Source organism: Hippocampus comes, unplaced genomic scaffold (genome assembly GCF_001891065.2).
Source record: "Hippocampus comes isolate QL1 unplaced genomic scaffold, H_comes_QL1_v1.1 scaffold229, whole genome shotgun sequence".
Taxonomy (NCBI): Eukaryota; Metazoa; Chordata; class Actinopteri; order Syngnathiformes; family Syngnathidae; genus Hippocampus; species Hippocampus comes.
In genome coordinates, this window is record NW_017806060.1 from 296,129 (window position 1) to 320,596 (window position 24,468).

The 24,468-nt window shown below is 44.7% G+C and overlaps 1 long non-coding RNA gene across 1 annotated transcript in view; it reads left to right on the top strand.

Moving 5' to 3' along the window:
- The window catches only part of LOC109529733 (uncharacterized), a 105,599-nt gene that overhangs the window by 67,138 nt on the left and 13,993 nt on the right, over positions 1-24,468 (top strand). The gene's annotated exons all lie outside the window — the stretch shown is intronic.

Genomic DNA, 24,468 nt, shown 5'->3' on the forward strand with positions numbered 1-24,468 from the left:
GCTGAGCGGGATGTGGGAGGGGGGTGGTAGGAGAGTGGTGGGAATGGGGGTCCAAGTTTACACCTCCCGCTGCTTACATTCTGCTCTTTCATAATCTTTCATGAAGCGCGCAATGTTTTATTTAATGTCCTGGGTCAGAGAGAATGTGTGGAGAAAACATATTAATAATGAAAGTGGATGAGAAGAAGGCTAAAAAAAAAAAAAGTCCTCGGCACCCGGGTCAGGAGGCCCGTTTGAAGTCGGCTGCTTGGGCGTCGTCCGCAGTTTAACAACTGGTGTTGTTTTCTCCCAGCCAGGCCACGGGCGCCCGTGTCTGCTTGTGACGCCTCTCGCCACTGTCCTTGAAAGGCTACTCCAGGAAAAGAACTTGTCAAGAAGCGCATGTGAGACGACAGGGCCCTCCGTGTCTTTGTAATTCTTCGTCCTTGGGGTATTTGGCACAAGTCTTCAACCTCAACACCAGGCCACGGCCGCTAACGTCTTTTTTTTGCGACTGCCGTCCTTGAAAGGCTACTTGAGGAAAACAACTGCCAACGGATCTAAAAATTAATTCTCGATCCTTTTGTCACTTTTTTGATTTCCCAACGTGAGGTGACTTGATACGCGGCTCGCCGGGCCCAGAGTGGCTAATCTGGGGCACCGGGAGATTTCCCGTAGGGCTGGGCTGCAATTATGGGCTCCGCGGGTTCAAGGCTACTTGAGGAAAATAACTCACAATGCAACACGTTAACACATTTAATTTTTTAGGGATCAGGTTTTCTATGACTTTTTATTTTTAATTCACAAGTACTTGTCTCGTGCAAAAAATAAAAATAAAAAATCACTCAATATTGTGCAATGAAATAAACTCCCAATTCACAAAAATTTGAATTGAAACTCCCCCACTCGCCGCCACCCTTGAAAGGCTACAACACGCAGAAATGTGGAAACAAAATTTTCCGGAATTCCTGCTCCTTGGTGTATTTATAGCTGCAGTTATAGCGCAACACACACACACACACACACACACACACACACACACACACACACGCACACACAGCAAGTTGACGGATTTTTCCCGCAAATGTCGCACCGCATTGCATTCAAGCGAAAACAAATTGGCAGGCGCGGGGACAAGTTGCACCTTTGACAAGTTCACTTGTGTGTAAAATAAAAATGCAATGTTTAGCCTCCCACGTGCTATATTATGAATGCCAAACATACAGGCTGAGGGCCCCCGGAGCCAAATAAAGAGCGCCGTCCTCCTACATTTGGAGAGTAGGCAGGCAGCCTGTAATCTTTTGTCTTAAAACATCCGGTGATTGACGGGAGAATCCAACGCCAACCTCAGCGGCACACGTGCGACCTCGGCCGAGCGGCTCGGCCTCTCCGTGGGATGAACACGTTGCGCTCCCCAAATCCGAGAGCTTTTTGAAAAAGCGCTGACCCCGCCGAAAGAGGAGACAGCGCATAAAATAAAAACAAAATCAAATCGATAGTTGTCGAGCGCAGATAAACACCCTCAAGTTCACTACAAGGGAGCACAAGTTTGCTTTCGCCTCTTCTCGGGAGCCTTTCAATTGCCAAATAGTGCTCCTGCACCAGGGGTGGGCTCACTTTTGTGCTCGCGGGCCACGTTTGAGATGGGAAATGGAAAGGATTGGCCAGGTCATTCATAGATTACAAGAAAAAAAGTTAAAATGTGTATCGAAAATACGTCAAGTTGACAGGTGCAGTCGCTTGCATGCTTTCGGAACATTTTTTTAATGCATCTTCTGCGCTGGGCAAAATAATGGGCTCCGAACTACAAAAAAAGAAACAAAAATCTCAAATTGAGGGCCTGTAAGTCACGGTACTAACTATGCATGTTTGGCTTTTATGTGCAATACATTTTTATGATTCCATTTCAGTACGTCTTTTTGAGATACATTTCAGTTGTGTTTAACTTTGAGGCACAGTGGTATCTCTAGTTAAAAATGTTAAGATGTTCTGGAAGAGATTTCTAAACTAGAACATTTTGTAAGTCGAGGCGCATTTTCCATGGAAATGCCCTAATCCGTTCCAAGCCCCGCCAAAATTCAGACATAAATGTTTTCTGAAGCACAAATATGTCTCAAAAATATGGAACAAATACATGTTACAATGAGATGATTGCACAAGAAATGAGGGCTGTGCATCATGTAAAAAACAAAGAATAAAAATTATGCTCATTTACTTTTAACTGCGCCTTCATCGTTTTTTGCCCTCTTTAGTCCATGTTTCCAGGGCCTGATCCCTAACCCCTTGAAAAGCCAGGGTTCCTCCTTTGTACTGCTGCATTCCGATCCAGGTTTCACGCGTGCAAAAGCGCCGCGGCGGGCGCACAGACGCCGGGTGTTTGCCTGCCATCGCCGCTCGTTACCGTCACCATCCATAATTGAGAGGCAAACGCGCGCCAAATGGTGCCGCATCACTTTCCATTTGGCTGACAAAGGATGCCAGCGTGCCGGGGCGAGTCCTTCTGATGCCAGGGTGGTGCCGGCTGGGTGGCGGCGCGCTTGATTTTGTGACAAGAGTTGGTTGAAATGATTTAGTTTGTAGCCGGCACCGTCGCGGGATTTGCTGTCCAAAGGTGTTTCGCTGCCGAGCTTGAGCGCTCTTCCTTTTTGTTCCGCCTGTGCCAACCATCAAAGCTCTTTAGCGCCGCGCTTGTTGTTAGCGCTGCCGCTAACACTCGGGTTTTAAACCTCTTCTGATGATACTAGCAAGGACAGTGGAACCCCCCCCACCCCAATAGTCCAATACAACCCAACTTGTTCTCATTTCAAGTCGTCTTTTCAATTTTTTTTCTTCAAAGTGTAGGAAGTAGTCACGTTTCAGTTTCTCCACATATATTCAGTTAAATGGAATCCATTTTTTTGTTGCCCGATCAGCTGTTCACAACTGAGGTACACGTGATGTCGTGCGGGGTGTCGGTGGAGTCGACTTGGCAAAGTAGTATCGGCGTAGTGCTTCTAATAGGCAACCGGCAGCCCGCAGGCAGCACGCAACGCTCCTGATCAACGGGTACATTGTTGTACTTCAGGCGGCGCGGCGCTGAGCGCTGAGCGCACGCTCTGAAAACATGTCTGGTAAACGGAAGCAAATCTCGCTGCCTGCGAAGGCTGAAATTGTCTCTCACATTTAGAAAGAGAAAGCGAATCTCCCAGACAAGGCTCAGCCGAGACTACCAATCGGCAAAGTTGACGATTTCGACAATCGTCATTCGGGGCTAACAGATTGAAAGATGATCGTCAACGGCTTCGGGGCGAGGCACATCCTGAAGGGTGTCGGTGGAGTCGACTTGGCAAAGTAGTATCGGCGTAGTGCTTCTAATAGGCAACCGGCAGCCCGCAGGCAGCACGCAACGCTCCTGATCAACGGGTACATTGTTGTACTTTAGGCGGGGCGGCGCGCGGCGCCAAGCGAATCTCCCAGACAAGGCTCAGCCGAGACTACCAATCGGCAAAGTTGACGATTTCGACAATCGTCATTCGGGGCTAACAGATTGAAAGATGATCGTCAACGGCTTCGGGGCGAGGCACATCCTGAACTGCGGAGAAGCAAGTTTTCATTTGCTGACTGAATGTTGTTTTCATACTGTATCCACGTCATTGTAATGGACATGCTTAAACTGTGTTACATGTTCATGTTTTTCCATCTCGAAATGTTCATCGTGTATTCTACATCTTCGTTGGCGGCCATTTTATTGGAAGCGGTGACAACGAACGGACAGATTGGTTATGTCCCTTGAGGTACGTTGTAACGAGCTTCGACTGGAAATTGTTTGCATTTTCCGTGACAGAGTGCCTCATTGCGCGCGCGTGTTGGTATGTGCGTGTGCGTGTGCATGTGCGTGTGCCTGTGCGCGTGTGTGTGTATGTGAGAGAGAGACTGTCAATCACCATCTGCTCCTCCGTGCAGCCATCCAGTCACTCATTCTTTTATTCGCCTCTAATGCCGTATAATTACATGTTAGCCGCGCGCATCATTGCACGGCGATTAGCGTGCTTGGCTTAGCAATAATAACGGTAAGTATGTATATATGTATGCATGCAGGCACGCATGCAGGCACAGTCTACTGTACACACACTTGCCATGTGACCGAGATGAAATCAAACAGCCCGCCGCCTCCAACTTGTGTCATGAGCACAAATGAACACTCGTGGAAACATTTACAAAGACTCATGCTCTCTTATTTCATATGTTGCCCATTTGTACACTTTGCTCTCATTTTATGGTCAACAAGATTTATTTTTTTTCAATGGCGACCATGATAGTTACTCATGGGTTTATGTTCTATTTATGGTTATGGGAGGGTTGTTCATGGTCACGGTCTGTTATGGTCCTGATTGTTTCGGTTGGGGTCGTTCTGGCCATTTGTGGTCACAGCGGTTGCGGTTGTGGTTTTGGTTGGTTGTTATGGTTACGGCCATGGTTCTTACGGTTCCGGCTGTTGTTTTTCTGGACGTAGTTATTATAGTTCTGGTAAATGGGAGTCACTGTGGTTATGGTTGTTATTGCCCGGGTTATCTTTGTTGTTCTATTGCTGTGCTTCTGGTTATGAATGTTATTGTTATGGTTCTGCGTGTTGTTGTGGTGATGTTACTCTGATTGTTTTTGCGGGTTTCTGCAAAAGAACTTAATCGGTGTTCCCTTCCTAGTCCTACTCCGGTTTCCTCCCACATTCCAAAAACATGCATGGCAGGTTAATGGCACACTCTCAATTGTCCTTAGGTGGGATTGTGAGTGCGAACGATTGTTGTTTGTCTGTGTGTGCCCTGCGATTGATTGGCTCGCAACCGGTTCAGGGTGTCCCCCGCCTACTGCCCGAAGACGGCGGGGATAGGCTCCAGCAACCCCCGCGACCCTTGTGAGGATAAAGCGGATCGGAAAATGGATGGATGAGTTTGCTTGGTACAACATTTCCCAAACTAAATCTGACAATTAACTGTTCTGTGAGAAGATTTTCGCCCACCTCGATCCACCCCGGTGGAGCTTCATCACCACACGGGTCCCTGTTTCCGTCAAAATGATCGTTTCACAAACAAAACAAAAAGCAAGCCGACCCCTGTTGACACTTTGAGATACTTCCAAACTTCCAACAATCTTGAACGCAACGTTCAGTCCACCGTTTCCCCCGTGACCAGAAAAAAAATGAAAAAAAAGTGTCACTTTGATGTGCAGAAATATGAAGGCGTCATCCAGTATTTACGGTTTCTCCCCGGAGGACGGGACGGGACGGGGGGGCCGGTTTACTGATGGGTGAGGATTACGGATGACACAACATGAAGAGGGCCTCTGTCAGCTTGCTGATACCTCCCTTCGCCCGCCATTGTCTCCATTAGGCCCGCCGATCACGACTTGATGATCACAGGAAGGCGGGAAGAACGACGCGACTGTCAGGCGAGAGCGGGAACGTCGGGCTGAGGGTTGAGAGAGCGAGCGAGAGAGAGAAAAAGGGAGGACGGCTTACAGGGGATACAAACCCAAAGATTATGGTAATCTTCCCGCCTTTGTCCCGCCGCGAAATGTTTTGGTACTACGCCTTTTATGTGCGTAAGCAGGGATGTGAACCTCTTCACTGGGCACTTTCTGTGTGGTTTCTGGGTAATTAGCAGCAGTCGCAGGCCCTTTCTGTTTCTCTGCTCAAGCTTATGCTCTTCTTTAGGGGGATTTTCAACCGCGCACCCCCCACATCTTTTTTTTTTTTTTTTTTTCTGTCTGCGATTCCCAGCCCGGGCCGAGCCGAGCCGAATTGAGCAGGCCGGGGCCGAAGAGACCATCTGTTGGCCAAAACGCGCTGACAATCAAATGCGCAGCTTAAGTTGAGACAGGTGATCGAATTCGGGGTTCTATTCGGAGGTGCTCAATGGGGGCTCTCAATGGCCTTTGTGCCGCCGTCGTCGTCGTCGACTCTTGATCATGGACGAAGAACGCTTTCACACCTGTCCAGTCCAAACAAGAAATACAAAATAGATGTTACAATCAACCGTGTGACATCACATTTCCTGTCGTATCGGTCGTAAGGAAAAAAAAAAAACAGGAAATGAGTGAAACAGTAAACGTTTGTTGATAGTATAGCCCAGTGGATCGCACAAAAATGAGTGCCAAAGAATGTTTCACATTTGGCCCTGATATTTTTTCATTCTTCCCTTATATTATTAATCCAGTCTGCATCCGAATTTGTTTAATGCTGACTTCTATCTGAGGTTACCCGATTTCATTTTTTTTTTTTTTTAAAGATACAAAAATTCAGAATTTCAGAGATGTGTCACTTGCCATCCTATCGTAACAGGACTTGATGTTTTGGCATGGGGAGGAGCTTTGAATCACCGGTGTCAAACTCACGGCCCGGGGGCCAAATCTGGCCCGCCATGTCATTTTATGTTGGGCCCCCCGCGAAAGCAAATCAGGTGCGTCTTTGCTCAAATCTGTACCGAAATTGTCACGTGGAATAAATAATTTTGAGATTTTGAAAAAATGTTAACCCATTCACACTCACTTGAGCAATTATTGAACAAACTATTATACTTCGCTTGACTGATTTCAAAACAAGTAATCCATTCATTTGTTGTGTACGAGTAATAATGCGATAAGACGATAAAACGTTTTTTGTGGTTTCACTGTCCTAACGCCTCCCCACCCCCACCCCCCGAGGGAAGACCCCCAAAGTGGCCCCACTTTACATATACCACACAGTATTTTTTTTTTAAATAAATTCAGGTAGGAACACAAAAAATGGCCCAAGAACCAGAGTTCTGACTTTTGTCACTTACCTTTGGTGATCATTTTACAAGGAAGGAGAGGAGTGTTCGTGTGTGTGCGTGTGTGTGTGTGTGTGTGTGTATGTGTGTGTGTGTGTGTGTGTGTGTGTGTGTTGCGTTGCAGCCTGTTAATCTGCCTTTCCCATGCACAGTGACGGGATAAAGTGGCCCGCCGGCACGGCAAACGAGCCTTTTCAATTTGTCCGAGCGCTGATAGCGCTTCTCAAAAGAAGAGCTTACGCTCATCATATCAGGCGGGGAGGAGGGAGGTGTGGGTGGGGGGAGCGCTGGGGTCTTTCATCGGCAGGTTCAGAGGTGAGCCGAAGATAAAGTGGCATACAAGAGATCAGTGGGGCCGGGGGTCCCTCATCAACACGGCGTTAACTGCGCCACGTTTGCGCCGCCGCCGCCTTTGATGTGCGTTCTCCTTTGCGCTCAACAAGGCCCGCGAGCCGCACTCCAGTGCGTGAAACCTCCTTTTTGTCGGCCGCCATTGTCTCAGTCACGGGTGCTTTGTCTTAGCGAGGGGGGTTGCGCATCAAAGCGGGCCGGAGATGGACTCAACAACAGTGGATTAAGGTCTTCTGCATAATAAAGTCCCTACCTAGGGGCGTGGAACCGAGCTAATATGTGAAAGAATGTTATTGAGAGGGAAGAAAGTGGCCCAAAAAGCTGCCCCTTTCTCCGCGTAATGTCCTAATCCGCCGGGCCGACACTGAGACCCTCGGCCCGGAGTTTGTTCATCAGCGAGATGCCCATCTGGATTGGCCGCCCTCTAAGCTGGTTAAACTTCTCCTAAACTCAATGATTGTCCCCCGGGAGAACCAAATGGCATATTAAGCGACGTGAAAGGGGAACGGGAGCAGGAGGAGAGAGAGAGGGAGAGAGAGAGGAAAAAAAAAAGCAAATTAAGTCGAGCTAAACAGATTAGAGGGCCCAAACACGGCGGCACAATGAGCCCAAGAGAGGCGCAATCTCGCTTTCAAAGACGCCGCTAAACTGCTAAGCAAACCTCATCACGGACTGCGCAGACCCGCTGTGGCCTGCCAGGGCCAGACACTTTCGCCTTTTTCCTCAGAACCGCCACAACACAGACAAAAAAATAATAATAATAAGAGAAAGAAATGAACGTATTGTGATTAGCGGTAAATTGTAGATGGGATGTCATGAGGGAAAATCCAGTTGTCATTGAAATGAATTGGATCTTTAGCAAATCGTATCTTGATTCGATTAAATTATATCATAGTCGGAATGAAGTGAAGTGTGATGCGAGTGAATCACGTTGTCATTGGAACGATCGATATCATTCTTGGCAATCGTAATTCCGGGGCGTTGTATCGTAATTGCCGTTCGTTTTTGGGTAAAGTTAGCAAGTATTTTTTTCATGCCGCAATCTTGTTTTCAAACGTCTTGTCATTGGGGAAAAACGGAAGTGGAAAAAGACAGAATCGTATCGGAATCGGAGAAAGACCAGGATGTTTTCTCCAGGCCGATACCGTTGACGAGCAGTGAGGGAGGCCGATAACCGATATTTGGAGCCGATATTTGTTTGGAGTTTAAGGGAAAGATTTTGAAGAACACAAATGGCAACAAAGTGCCCCGAAGCAAGTCTATTAAACCGCCTCCCAGATTGTCAACATGTCAAGTTTTATTCTTTTTTATCTTCGACAACAGACATCTTCAAATTGTAACAAAGAGTGCAGAGAGCTCCCAGGCACAGCGGAACGTCTTAGAAAGTTCATTCAGTCGTGAAACAAATAAAGAGCTTGCGCAAGTTTTCCACAGTCAATAAAGTGTTCGAAAAATTCCGCTTTAACTGAAGTGTTAATGTCTCGCTTGGCTTTGTTTGAATTTCAAACAAAAAAAAAAAAAAAAATCTGGCTCAGGCTCCACAGCATCTTTTGGAAAGTGAACCGAAAGTGACAATCAAATCAAGAATTCCCGGAAGGTTGACCCAATTGTAAAACGATCGCTTATCGGCCAGCAAATTTGCACAAATACGCCAACTCTCGACGCCGTGAATCAACCCGGCCAATAATCGGGCTCTCCTTCATTGTCACTGGAGCGAATCTTATCTCGATTAGATTGAAGCGAATCGGACTGGAGGGGAATGGCATCGGATATCGCACTTGGGAATCGTACTTTTGACAAAATGTGTCGTAAGAGGGAATCATTTTTATCATTGGAGCCGAATCGCTCTCGTAGGAGAGGGTACCCCAAAAAAATGAGGGAAAGACGCCAGGATTCAAGTTGTGCACTGTTTGGGAAGCCTCAAGATGGACTCCAAAAACTGTTAACATGACTCATGTAGAAATCAACAAAAACAGAATCGTTATTTGAGCATTTTGGCCGATGACAAATGAACAAATGCTAGCTTGCATTTTTTTTTTCTTTGCTAGGTTTACTTTGAGTTTCATTCTCAACCTTGCGTCAGTCTTTTGCGTTTGTATCGTGTGATGTAGGCTAACTCACTATCGTCATTTCGGACTTGAGTGACTTGCGGCTGAACTCTATTGCTGTCTTGCTCTTCCATCTTTCTTCCATCGCGTTTGCGTTCACGTTTTGTTGAGTTTTATTTCCGTCGTCCATCCCTCGCCTTTGTCTCGTCATTCACTCATCATCCGTCTCTTCTTTCCCATTTGCTTCGCTCTTCCCTCTCGTCCCTCACGTCGACTTCCTTTCTCGAGTGGAGGAAGCCAAGCAAAACGCTGCCACTTTTGCCAGCCAATGCGGCGTGAAAGCGCATTTATGCTCCATATGGAGCACGAGTCTGCCGTAATAGCCGCCGTCCATGGCGCGTTTTGTCGTATGTCAAATGATATCCCGGCGTTTCTGCTCGTTAGCGCCGAGCTCTCGTTCCAGCCGCGCGCAAAGCCGACGGTTTTTAATGATGTGGTGTCGTCTTCAATTACGGAACGCACAGCCCGAGACCGCAGCGCCACGAACAACCGTATACATAAATAATATTTGTGTCTTTTTAGCATTCGGTCGTGTGACTTTGTTTGAATGAAATAAATATCCAAGCGACCAACGTGGTGTGGCGTCGTACAATTCCCACCCGAAAACCGACGTGCCGCTCTCACCGTTTGTTTTGTTTGGAACTTTGCGGGCTGGCCGTCACTCCGCTGCCGGCTCCCGATGACGCGCCGCGCCGAGACGTTAACCCGGCCGGCCAAGCGTCAGGAAAACACCCGCAGAAAAAAGGAGGGCACCCCTGTCACAGCCACTTTGCTCCCCTTGACCAGAAAGACCCTCGTTGGCTCTCCTGTAGGAAAAGGATGGAAATCATCTGACTTAGTCGTACAAGCCGCGGCTTGAAGAACATGCTTGAAGGAGGAAAAATTTGCGGCCAACAAGTCACGCTGCCGCCGTCTTAGTGCTTTGCATATGGACATTACGGCTGATTGACTCCACATGCAAGTAAACTTGTAGACGTGGCGTCGTACAATTCCCACCCGAAAACCGACGTGCCGCTCTCACCGTTTGTTTTGTTTGGAACTTTGCGGGCTGGCCGTCACTCCGCTGCCGGCTCCCGATGACGCGCCGCGCCGAGACGTTAACCCGGCCAAGCGTCAGGAAAACACCCGCAGAAAAAAGGAGGGCACCCTTGTCGCAGCCACTGCTCCCCTTGACCAAAAAGACCCTCATTGGCTCTCCTGTAGGAAAAGGATGGAAATCATCTGACTTAGTCGTACAAGCCGCGGCTTGAAGAACATGCTTGAAGGAGGAAAAATTTGCGGCCAACAAGTCACGCTGCCGCCGTCTTAGTGCTTTGCATATGGACATTACGGCTGATTGACTCCACATGCAAGTAAACTTATTTATTTTTTCGCAAAATCCTAGTCGGCCCATTTTTTCTGTAGCGTCTGAGGCTTTTGAAAGCCGAACGTTGCTGACGTGTTTTCTGAGTGTGTCAGTCCGGTCGGACTGTCACAATGTTTTCTTGAATTAACGCGTGAATGCTGATGCGTCTTAGTTAAGTTCTAATGACCAAGAGACATGTCAAGATATCAAGGAGGACGTGATTCCTGCCGGCTTCCTTTGGGCCGCTTTGAGTAAGCACTTTTGTGCATTAAACTTGATATGTGCACACACGCACACGCGTCTCTCGTAGCCTCTGGTCGTCTGGTTTGCTCTGTATGCTTTAAATCAAGACAGCCCACGTTCTTATTCTTCCATTCAGGGCAACATTGTCATCAAAGCGCCAGAAGGCTCATCCTAAATCTCTTGAAATGTTGCTAAGACTGGTTTGACTGTGGCGGTAGGCCAGTATTGATATCAGGTATTGGTATCGAGTTGATACCAGTCTTATTTTAAGGTATCGGCCGAAACCAACCACCGATACTTAAGGGGAAAAAAGTTTAGTTTTTTTGTCATTGTGTGAAATGAAATTTCATAGATCAAAACTATTAGATGGGTCGATGCCGGTCTTATTTTAAGGTATCGGCCGATACCAACCACCGATATTTAAGGGAAAAAAAATTCTTTTTTTTTTTTTTGTCGTGTGAAATGAAATTTCATAGATCAAAACTATTAGAGGTATCGATACTCGGTATCGGTGAGTACTGAGAGGATGACGACTCAAGTCGTACCGGGATCTGTGTGAAAAAAAGTGAAATAATAATGTGAATCCCATTCCCTTGTTTGAAAACCCAAACGTAAACCACAAATTGAAACCATAACTCGACACCTTAGCCCTTGTTCGAAACCCTAAACACAGGCTTGAAACCCCGAGCCATGTCTTGACACCTTACTTTAATTCAAACCCTGATTTAAAACCCTAAGGCAGAGTTAAAACTCTTGATTTGAAAGCCTTGTTGCTTTGCAACTTGAAACCCTAACTTTTGTTTGAACACCGATTTAAAACCCTAACCAGGTCTTCAAGCTTCCTACGAGCCCCCAACCCTTGTTTGAAACACTAATCCAGTTTTGAATCCTTACTTTGACATCAAACCCTAATTTGAAACTCTAAATCGGGGCCTTTCAGATGTTTTAGATGTTTCCCTCCTATCAGTAAAACTCGTTAAGTCGCTTTGACCTCCATAAACCTCATCGGAAATTTATCCCGGCAGGCCCTTCCTTTACGAGTTGGAACCTTTTGAATCAAATGTTTGGAGGTTGACTTGTGATCTCTTCTACAGTGTGTGCGTAGTGTAAAGCTTCTGTTATATTAGCATCGGACGCTAACCGAATGTGAAAACGGCTCCTTGCGTCCGTCTCGGCACGCCGCGCCTCGCCCGAGCCCGGCGGCGGCGCATTTTGAAGCACTTTTTGCAAAAGTACGAATCGTCTCCGTGTCCCTCCGGCGGGCAGCCGCGATGCGGGAGATTATGCAAAACTCTGCCGTTTGCGGCGTGCGCGCGCGTCCGCGGCCCATTAAAAAGGCATCGGCGGGAAGAAGAAGACGAAGACGGCCAAGAAGAAGCGTCTGCGAAATGACCTGGGGACAGGCCAGATGCTCTCGTCTCTAACTGGCCCCTCACACTCCATCAGCGTCATCTTTTCTTCCGCTTCGCGCTCGGTTTGCCGCCGCGAAAAAACAAAACATTCGCACACTGCAAACACTCGAATGGAGCCCATCGCAAATCAAGGCCGCCTTGAGGTTTTACGGATCTATCTGTTGATTGATCGATAAATCGGAATTAAAAACAGGTTTTCATTTTCATCCTTTCAAAAACAGGACAGTCATTCAAATTGACAGAGGATGGAGAAACTTTACGACCGAGAGAAAAAAATGGGAAAAAATCGGCTAATTTTTCCATCCACTTTAAAAAAATACTTGAATGTCATTATTTTCGTCTTATGTTGTGACGTGTTAATGCGGGACGGCTGATATCGGCCGGCCGATTAATCGGTCAGCCCCGATCAATAAATTCTTCTAACTCAGGGGTGTCAAAGTCAAATGGACGGAGGGCCAGATAAAAATTTTTGCTGCAAGCCGAGGGCCGGACTGATCGAATGTTCATTGAAAATTTTAAAAATAACCACATATTGTTTATTGAACCAAATTTAATTGACCGAAAACCTAACAAATACATTCCAATACGGTCAGATAAATAAAGCAACATTTTTTTATGGCTATGTCAGTAAACTTTAATTTTCAACAGGCACAAAAAAATTTCCTTTGTATAAAAATACCCATAACATGAATGAAAGAAGCCGATATTATTCAAGGCACTATCAATAGTCCACGCGCGGCCGATTTGGCCCGCGGGCCGGCACTTTGACATATGTGTTCTAACTTGTTATTTAGATTGTATTAACGTCATGAGTAACTTAAAATAATCAATGGCATAGTTGGTTCGTTCAATCATTTCCCTTCAAGACACGCTGTTGATTTTTGTCCAATCAGGTTTGAGCTTCAATGTGTTGCCGTGTCAATCTAATCTGCCCTCTGCTCAGGGCCTTCAGAATCAGTCGCGCCGGCCCACATCACCGAAACTAAATTTATAACGGGACTGTCTGCTTCAACTCTCGGGTTTTAAAAATTTGTCCTCACGCAGTCAACAAGCTGGCCCATAATGACATCAGCATCATTCCGTCCTCTGATTGGTTGGTCAGAGCAAAACTGTTCCACGAGCGCTAGCACGCCTGGAGCCATCGGCACACATGAAATACATTTCATAATCATCTTCTCTGGTCTGTATGCCATATAAAATTGTAATTGTTGATGTTCTTTTCAGTTTGCTAGACACATATTGATATACATGACGCCGTTGGATGCTGTTAGATTGTGTTTGCGCGTCGTATTGTGATGATATGATGTGATAAGGTGAGTCCCCAACAAAGGCCCAGGTTTGGGGTTTTTTTGCAGTGCAGGAACAAGGATGCGGATTACACAATATGTGTCCGGACGTTTTTGGGTTTTTTTTTTCCCGTTGTTTTCATGGCAATCGCCGTGATTCTGTACTGGAGACACGCGTAGAGAAAACACGGCGAGACAAGCTTTTAAGAGCATTAAACAAATGCACTTTGGGAACCACAAACAACAGGAGCGACTCTGGAATTTTGATGTTTATGCGTCCTAATGCGGCCCTCTCTGCGCCGCACCGGAACACATGGTCGGCGCGGCGGCGACGCGATCCCATCCGACGTGCGGATATTCAAACTGCCATTTATAAATAGCCGCATGAAAGTCGGACGCGACGGGGAAACAAACGCGGCCAGACGTTTGCCCGCCGTCTGCTCGCCGCGCGACGAGAACGCTTCTGGCGGCCGAGTGGAACGCGTGCTCATTAAAGTCAAATCTCCCTGGCCGGAAAAAAAAAAGTCACAGTTCTCGCTAAAAGTGGGGGGAAAAAAACGCTTTCTTCCCGATTTGAAGACAGGCGGCGGCGACGGGAAAAGGTCAATCAGCTTATTAGAGCCTCCATAGGTAAAGGTGTCGTTGACGTGTAATCTACACTCTGATTACATTCATTAACATTTGTAATTTGCGTCTCCGGTTCCAGGCACAGAAGTTACCAAATTTACCATTGTTAACAAGTTCGTCTTTGACAGACAATCAAAAGGCCAACAACCCAAATGTCAAACTGACGCCAATCTTTGCTCACAGTCACAATGACAAAAAAAATAATAATAAAAATACGATCCAATACTACATATTCTTTGCAAATTAGCATTGGGAATATTTCCAATGTTTCTTCAAAGCAAAATGGCAAACTTTGCATCCACACTTCACCCACACGCAGTCATGAAACCTCAAACGTTGTGCAATCTAGCGTTGTCCGTCTGTCTCGTGTATGTGCTTTGAATTTAGTAGCGCTCAGAAAAATTTGAAAACGATGAAGCGGCGGCTGAGTACAAGCACCTATGGCTAAACCCAAAACTGTGGCAGGGTTTTTTCTTTCTGTATCTGGATTTGCCACCTCTGAATGACAGTTGCGAACACAAAATGACCAACTTGGCTGCTCAACTTCACCAGCGCGCAATGACAAAAATTCAAATGCTTCATACTTCCTCCCCCATCACATTGTCCGTGGTTGCTCTCCGATTCATCATTGTGTCTTCCGTCTTGTTGGTTGCTGCATTACGAATTAGTCAGGTGTTCAGGTTTGCCAGCCCGGATAGGCCGTACCGCACCCACGGCCCGAACAAAGATAAGCGCGATAGAAAATGGTTGGATAGTTAAGATGAAATTCCGGTTCGCTAGTCATCACATGACAGTTCAGAAGGTGACTTCAAATGCAGCCTGTAAAACTCATTTGCAGTTTGACCCTCCGACAGATGATTTCTAGTTCTCCGCTGAGTACGGTAACGCTTGATTGGCTGCCAGCATAGCGTGGTGGCCCGTGACGGCAGCGCTTCTGTCGACTAGGCGAATGATCGCTGCTGTTAAATTCCGCTAATTAGCCTGCTCGGTCGCCGTGCTGCTGGTTCCACAATTAAAAAAAAAAAAAATAGAAGAGGAAAAAAAAAATACTGAGCTGGTTCTTTGCAGACATCTTGAAAGCCCCCGCCCGCCCCCACCGCTCGCCTTTAAAAAGCCGGGGGGTCGTGTTGATGGCGGCCCAGAGAAGCTAAAGACGTTCTCATGCTCATGAGAGGGAGCGGGCCGTGTAATTTAAATTCTGTTGACATTTACTGTCAAGGACCATTAATTCTGCCGGGCTTACTCAGCAGCAGCGGTGGGCTGCGGGCGGTGGGCTAGCTCGCTAACGCTACTCCTCTCTTACAAGTTTCGCTCGCACAAAAACACCCGTCGACAGCCAACAGGCAGCAGTCGTACTGTAGGTCACAACGTACCCTGGTGGTTTGTCATTTATCCCTGTTGTGTCCTCTCGGCACAGACACCTTCGCCAGCCGGTGTGGATTTTTAGCAACGTAAACGAGACAGTAGCAACATTAGCTGCCGGTTTTTGCTCCTGCTGCGATATAACAAAAATCTCATTTTTTAAAAAATGGTTTTTCATGTGATAACAGTTTCATAGTTCACATTAGCTACCTGCAATGATGTCTGTTTTCTGAGAGGATCCATCTTAATGTTTAAAACATATCACATAATCATCATGTCCATGTTGTCACTGCAGTTATGTTCATCCTGGCAAAGCTACCGTGTGGAATAAGCCAAGTGTGGGACAAATAAAGGTTATCTTATCTTATCTTAAAAATGTAACAGCATGTAACTTGAGTGAACAACACACGGAGACATTAGCCCTCATTTCCCCGATCTTTTGACCGTGAGCACAAAGCACATCTCGGCGTAAATAACGACGAGTGCGTACCAAGGCGCGCTCTTTAAAGCGCAATTTGCCAAGCGCATGATTAGCCGTTGAGCTAAAGCGTATCGGACAAGGCCTCGGCCGGAGCTCTCGGCAATGACACAACCTTGAGTGAATAATGGGCACAGCATCTGCGGGCTAACGGCCACGGGCTCACGGGGCGTAACGGCCGACGATTACGCCGATTGCCCGCGTTTAACGCATCTGGCTGATGTTTTAAACTTGGCAAGAACAAGAAAAAAAAAAGCAGGGGCAGGCATCAAAGACAGTGATGAATTCATGTTTTGTTTTTTTGTCGACGTCTGCAGAAAATTTGACCTGACAATTTGTGAGAAGATTGATTTGTTTTTCAAACTCTCCAATTTTCTTCTGCGGCGATCACCGAGATGAGTGAAAAGATTAGAGGTGTGGCACCAGTTCACCCCCGCTGTTTTGTTTTTTGCGATTAAAATTGGAGACTTACACGGTGAAAAATACAAGGAGGGTGATACTACGTTTCCTTGGCGGAGGGAGTGTGACCTAAATGGAGGATTAAAGTGCGTATGAAAGGGGGCTTTAAGTGCGGCGCTGCAGCTTCTGACAGGTCCTTGGGAGATACACACAGACTTGCTTGCAACACATGTCACATATCATAGCTTCAGCGTGTAGCCCCAGCGCTACCTGCGAGCTACAAATGTGCGCTCGCTGTCATTTACACACACAGGCGGGGGGGAGCAAATAGCGGCGTAGCATTGTTTGTTTTTGTTTTGTTTTTTTGTTGCGTTTGAATGCTGTGATGTGAAAAACACGAGCATGCGTTCAAGTTTTGTCGTGACACATTTTGGATGCTAGCTTGTTTAGTTGTATTATGCTAATGCGCTCATGGTGGGATGTGGGGGTTTGACACACATACGCACACACAAACACACCCACATGCACGCGCACGCATCATCACCAGGAGCTTATTATTAGGATTGTTTTGTTACAGCTCCAAACCTCAAAGAGCAATTTTCCACTACATTTGCAAATGCTGTTAGCAATTTAGTTTTTGGGTTTTTTTTTTTTTCATTACTCCCCACTTGGGAACGTTGTGTCTGAAAATGAAAAAAAAAAAAAAAACAGAAAAATCCCAAACACATTTTGGATGTAAAAAGATGATTAAATGTGTTATTACCGCACCTGGTGATATGTTGTTTTGTATTAAAGTTGCATGAATACAAATATACGTTTATGTGGCTATTATGAGACAAATACATGAAGAAAGCAGCTCAAGCAGCTCCTTTTTAAAAATAGTCTCAGTTAACACCCAAACTAATATTATATTTTTCTGTCATTTCTATGTATCTTTTGTTTGCTGAAGCAGCTTTCATTACTTTCAGTGGAGAACTGAGAAAATGCGTTGTGTGTTGTATGTCATTCAGTCTTGTGATACGAAGTTTTTGGTTGTATTATTTTAAGTACGTAAATTACTTTAAATGGAAAACCGAGAAAATCTTGACTCAGAAATGAATTGAGATCGCGTGCTATTTGTGTGGCACGTGACTCAATATTGTGTTTAAAACGAATACAGTTATCGCAAAAAAAACCAAAACAACAGTTTTTATCATTTCTAGTCACCTTAAAGTTGTTGTCACACACACAGTTGTGTCTCTGCGACGTTCAAAAATCAACATGATTAGCAAGACAACGATGAATCTGCTCGATAGCTTGCGGGGTGGGGGCGGCGGTGAGGCGATATTTCCCGGTGAGGATTTGTGATGACAACCTTTGTCAGGATGGAAATTGTTGGCATTTTGTGCTCTTTTTAAAGAAAGGGGGCACTCATTAAAAGGCAAGCCCGGCCGTCATTAGCCAATGCGGGAGCGGCGCAATCATAGCCGCGCTGTCGCCCGTGTAGCTCGTCATGGAACCGCCTGATCTCTCTCCCACCCGCTAATGTGAACCCGCGCCCTGCGGCGCCGTGGAGGCTTTAATGAGTGTGGGATGGCGACACGCTCACTTCCCACTCTTATTACGGAGTCATCTTGTATCACATGAGTCACTACGGGTGAATGCAAGCATTTGATGCTAACATGCTATTTTGTGCAAACGCCATTAAAAAGCTTACAAATGTATTGAGAACCCTCTATGCTTGCTTTCAGATGGGACATCAAACCAAGCCGTTGATGCTAAGTTGTACGACAGGCTAACTAACTAACGCCAAGTATGCTAAGAAGGAGTCCATGTGCTCAAATGACAAAAACAACCACTGATGCTCACTTGTGGTAGCATAAAATGTATGAACCTCGCTCGCTTTTAAATTACAAAACAAGACATTGATACCAACATGCTAACTTGTGGTAGCATGAAATATTAAGACGCAAGCTTGGCCTCACTCGCTGTTGAGGCCAACTTACCTAACATGCTAAATTTTACTAGCACAAACTCAATGATTGCTTTAAACGACAAAACAAGCTATTGATGCAAGCATGCTAACTTGTAATCTCGCAAATTTGTCCACAAGACACCTCAAAGCTGTCCCTCACATCCAAACAAGCCATTGCTGCTACCCTGCTAAGACAAAGAATCTATAAAAAACTAATGATTAGCATTAATAACGATCATTTCTTTCCAGACCTCTTGTGACTCGGGAAGGTAGAATATTAAAAATCAACATTTATATCCCATTTAATCTGTCAGATGCTAACAAAACTAGCATGTACCTGAGTATTTTTACTGTATTTTACTTCTTCTTGCACTTGTGTTTGGAATGTGTGATGTTGACTTTTAAGAGCAAAGCAATTGGAAAAAGGACAGACAGATGATTAAACTCCAGAGGAAGTGGCTAAAGTGGCCCGCTGATATATAATAATAAAAACGGTGGTGCCGTGGCACCAGATCAAAAAGAGGTGCACGATAGCGACATACACACATTCACATTCACATTAGCTCTCACACACACACACACACACACACACACACACACACACACGAACACACACGCGGCGGAGGGTTTAAAAAAAATTAGCAAAGCTCAAGTGGAACGGAAGTGGCTTGCGGCGAGCGAATTCACATTCACATTAGCTCTCACACACACACACACACACACACACACACACACACATACACGAACACACACGCAGCAGAGGGTTTAAAAAAAAATTAGCAAAGCTCAAGTGGAACGGAAGTGGCTTGCGGCGAGCGAGTTCCCGCAATGTGAAGCAACATGGACCTCCAATAAGCTTAAGGAGCCATTTTATATTGCGCCCAGCAGGTCGGACGCTTTCAAGCGGGCTGCGCTCTCATAATCCAAAGCCAGCGAGCTTTTGCTTTTCTTTGGGAAACTTTGAAGTGCCACCAAACCGCATGTTCCTGCAAGTTTTTCCAGTGAGGTCAACTCCAGTCATTTGTTGATGCCTCCCTCCCGCCGCAACACAACACCGCTTGATTGGAGTTGAAGGTTAAAAAAAAAAAAAAGTTTAAGTTTGTTCTGAAAAAAAATTGTGACACTACAAAAATAAAGTTTGTATTTTTGTTGGAAGCTTTATTTTTATAAAAGGTGTTATTTTCCAATATTTATTCGGTAAAAGCCATAATATTGCTCGTATAAACTCCTCATGTTAATAATATCAAGTTTATTTCACAATTTAAAAAAAAAAACAAAGAAAAATGTCATATTTTCTGAAGATTTTTCCTTTGGAAGAAAAAATGTAGAGAAATCAAGCTTTGTTGAGGGAACAAAATGTAAAATATATGTAAATGCAATTTTAAATAAATGAATGGTAATTTTTTTTCGAAGATTAAAAGTATGATTTTCCTGTCAATGTTTTTCTCAAATGCGGTATCCAAATAAGAATAATAATTTTAAAAAGTTTAACAATCATTCTTCAACTTTTTAAAATAAAAAGCCACATGAATGAAGTTGAAATGTGAGAATAAAGTTTTTGGTTGCAAAAAATGTTAGCCACGTTTTTGATGGAGGAAATTTAGAATTCAACAAATTTCATCTAATCCACTCCATCCATTTTGAACATCGCTTATTCTGAACAGGGTTACTGGAATGGCGGGAGCGCGGCGGGCGTGCTCGAACCAATCCCAGCTGACTCTGGGCAAAAGGCGTACTACACCCTGAGCTGGTTGCCAGTCAGTCGCAAGGCACAAAAAATGTTTTCATTGTTTTTGATCTGGATGAAATGAACCATTAAGGACCTAATACGGACCCCTGGAGCATTCCAATCAAGTGCATCACCCGAGTTGCACAAATTGTTGCCAGTTTGTCAAGTAGCTTTTTACCCCGTCTAACGTCATCTCTTTCCAACATTTTGCGCAGGATTTTATGGTTGAAGATATCAAATGCTTTCTTTCTGTTCGTCTGTTAATTCAATTCAATTCTTTTGAGAACTCTTCGTAGTAATGCATTAACCTAATTACAAAAATAACATTTAGAGGTGTAGCAAAGTTGATGTTTATTTCCCAGCAAGATGATGCCGACAAGTCAATAGTCGGCGCCTCCCTCCCCGCGCGCCACGAAGCACAAGCAACGTGGCGCGCGCACCCAAGTTTTGGGGCGACGTGGGAACGCAGCCGGCGGGAGCGTCTGGGAATCAAGTGAACCCTCCTCATAACTCAATGGCCTTTTCGGCTCGCCGTTTGATTGCTCAATATCCAGCCTGAACAATATGGCCGCCTTAATTAACTTCTCTCAAAGGTGACGCAGTTTGCGCCACCATCTGCCGGGAGACAATCATGCCAGTGTGAGCGTGTGTGTGTTTGTGTGTCTGTGTGTACGTCCCCGAGTAATCCCCTTCGCCATTAAGACTTGTTTGAATGCGGTGCTACAAACGTGTCAATTATACAGCACTTAGGAAGCTTTTCCAGAGATAGCTACGTCGAGGGGAAAAAAAATGCCTCTACTTGCCCTAATTAAGATGTAAATACAATAAAACACTTTTTAATGACCACGCCGTCATCGCAAAATGGCCCCCCGGCCTGGTCTTTGGCCGACGATCCGGACTTGAAAGGACTAAGCCGTCTGGAGCTCAACCCGTGAAGGTTGCATGTGTCTTAACAGCTCCTCGAATCTCTTGATAGTTACGAAGACTGATTATCATCATTTCGTCTTCTGCCAAAACGTGCATGCAAAGTTTTATTTCTTTCTCGATAAAAAGGCTTTCTAGAAGTGGTGGCCATATTTTTCTAGAAAAGACAAGACACGATCTAGAAAAAAAAAATCACAATTTTAAGGGCGTGTTATGACTAATTTTTATTGGGGAGAAGGGTTCTATTTTTGTCAAATTTATTTTACACACAAAAAAAACAAATTAAAGGGAAAATAAAAACCGGTTTGGGTGCAGGAATTTCAGAAATCTTTTTGTATTTATAGAGAGGGAAAAAGTTAGGGGAAAAAATATGACAATTAAGGCACTTTTGAGAAAAGGAACTTATGTTTATAACCCTTTCATGCATCAATAATGATAACCTGTAACCCACAGATGTCAAACTCAAGGCCCGGGGGCCAAATCTGGCCCACCACGTCATTTTATGTGGCCCGCGAAAGCAAGTCAAAGATGTCATCTTGATGATGCTTGCGAAAATCTCAACCAAAATGTCAAATTCTCATTTGTAATAAATAAGAGTGACACTGTAAGCATTTTCTTGTGACCAAACCTCTTATGACAGTAACTTAAAAAAATAGGTGAATAAACCATTATTCTTGACTAAGTTATGTGGTTTCAGTCATAACGGCCCTCCAAGGTGTTTGACACCCCTGCTGTAATCTGATAAGATGTTGGGTTTTCTATTTTTCAAGAATGATGTTATATGATATTCAGATCTTTCCATCTGGAAAAATGTCAACAGTTTTACGAGCCATTTTTTTCCCATAGCAGGTTCCGTCCATCCAAAGAGTCGTCATCGTCGACTTCACGACAAAGGCGACGATGACGACTTCTCATAATGATTGGACATGAGGCCCCCAAAACGGGACCACACAAGGCCATCAAGGTGGCTGCTGAACTTGGGTCATGATGTGATCTTTGTGCGTCCTAATCTGATTAAGTCATTGTGGAGGTCAACTTGAGCCTCCATCTTGTTAGCAGCTGGCCAAAGATGGATTACGGCGCCCACTGAGCCGGAAAATGAACTGAGCAGTTCAGCGTTGGCCTTGCTGCCTTTCAACACCTCTTCAGGCTCCTTCGCCTTTTCTTTCGCCGGCCCTTCAAAACCGCATATTATCCTCATGCCGCAATACGCACACACACGCACGCACACACACACTCTTCAGCCTTCCTCCCCCCTTCTTTATTTGTCGCTGATGCTTTAACTAAGTGAGGACAATGGCGACGAAATCCTGACCCCTCTGTTGCCTTCAAGATGTCTCCGAGCCGCGTTATGAGAACACCGTCGAACGCTCAAGGGGGGGAAAAAAAAAAAAGTTGGTCTTAAACGACTGCGAGCGGCCGAGCCGACGGGTCGAGGGGTCCTCTCCTGTCCAATGAAGATATTTTGCCCCCTCAGTAAATTATGCAAATGACACTAACGGTGGCGGGCCCTGCTGAGGACACACGCAGGAACTTTCAGGTTGTTTTCATGTTGGAATATTATCAACGTAAAGTTGTATTTTTGGGAGGAAAGAAAGTCAGGGTTTTTTTTTTGTTTGTTTTTGGGAGAAAAAAAGTTTTTTTTAATGTTTATAAAAGGGCACTATTGTGGGATTCAAGTTTTTTTTTCAAGAGAAAAAGGCAGACTATTGAGAGAATTACGTTTTTATCGTTTTTTTGGAATAAAAATCTTTTTAAGATAAAAATTCATAATATTATGAGATTGACATTGATTTTTTTTCCAAGAAAATGAATCCAGATATTGAGAAAAGAAAAAAAATTGTTTTTTCCAAATGAAGACGCATAATATGACATCAAAGTTGATCATTTTTTTCCAGAGAGCAGTCAGAATATTGAAGAACTGAACTAACTTATTTTTTAAGTCACATTTTGTTCAAGTCATACTATAGGATATAGGATAAAATGTTATTTTTTAGGAAGAATATTTTTTTTGAATTTTTCCCCATATATAGTCTTTTTTTTTTAAGAAGAAAAGTAATCCAGCATAAACGGTCCGATTATTTTTTTACTTGTAAAAAAAAAAAAAAAAAAAAGGAAATATTGGTTGTAATATTACAAGAATAAAGTTTACCAGAAGAGTAGGAATAAAGTTGGATTTTGAGGGGAAAAAAATCAGTATAAACCTACAACAATACAGAAGGAAAATCGTTTTTTAATTGTAGATCGGCAAGTCAGGAAAAGTCATCAAGAGAATGAAGTTGTATTTTCTCCTTTTTTTTTAAAGGTACTCGCCGCATCGTGCGAACTTGCTGAAGTGCAATTTGCTCCTAAACGAGTGCGAGCAAGCAAGCCGGCGGGTCGCCGGAGGTCTCCTCCAGCTAAATGAAGATATTTTGCCCCCTCGCTAAATTATGCAAACATGCGAGCCGGTGGTGGTCTGCTGGCGGCATTGAGCGCCTTTACAGTGAATGCACACGGCACAACAAGACGGAGAGTGCCCCGAAAGGCTGAAAGAGTTCAAAGCTTTCAAAAGACAAAAAAGGACTAAGCCGGGGGATTTTTCTCTCGTCTTTTTTTTTTTTCAACGGACGCTGAAAAGAAGAATCAAATATAAGTTGGCTCGATTGCCGTGCGTTTTATTAAACGTCGCCAGAAGAGGGAGTGGCGCGGGCGAGGCGGCCATTTTGCGACGCCGCTGCTCTTTTGGGTTTTGCCTTCCGTCGGGTTTTCGAGTGCGCGGCACGACACAGTGCGGAGAGCTAATCAGCAGGTTTTTCTCCCCATTATGGCTTCCCGTCTGAGGGGAGCGCCGCGCACAAGTAGCCCCTTCTATTGATTAGCCGGACGGGAATTTAAATATTAATACACTGGCCGGCCCCGCTTGGCACTCTCTCGCTCTCTGCGGATCCGACGGCTGCATGGCCAAGCACTCATTCCCCAGATTAAAAAGAACCCTCCTCCTACTTCTTCTTCCTCTCCTTTTTTTTTTTTTTTTTTTTTTGAAGTGCAATGCGCCTTTCTTTTCAGCCATTAAAAAGAAAACTTCAAGGAGACAAGTGGCAACGAGGATGAAGACAGTCACGTCTTGCCTTCCGGCGTACAAACGCAATCATGGAAGGCTACGCGCAGAAAAGAACAAAATACAATGAGAGGACGGAAATCCCGTCGTAAATATTATGACAAATTTCAAAATACAATTTTTGGGACGGATGCAAATTATGTTTCTAAAAAATTAATGCTCTGGATTTTTCTAGTTGAAATGTTTATTCTGGATAAAAAGTGATCTTTCAAGGATTTTTTTTACAAGATAAAAAAAAAAGGATTTCTTTTCTCAAAAGTCAAGTCATTTTTCAAGATTAAATTGGTGTACCTGTATTTCGGTTTTTTTAGATTAAATGTTTTTTTAATACAAGTTAATATTTTTTCAAGCATTGAGAAAGACTTACAAGACAAATTAGCATGTCA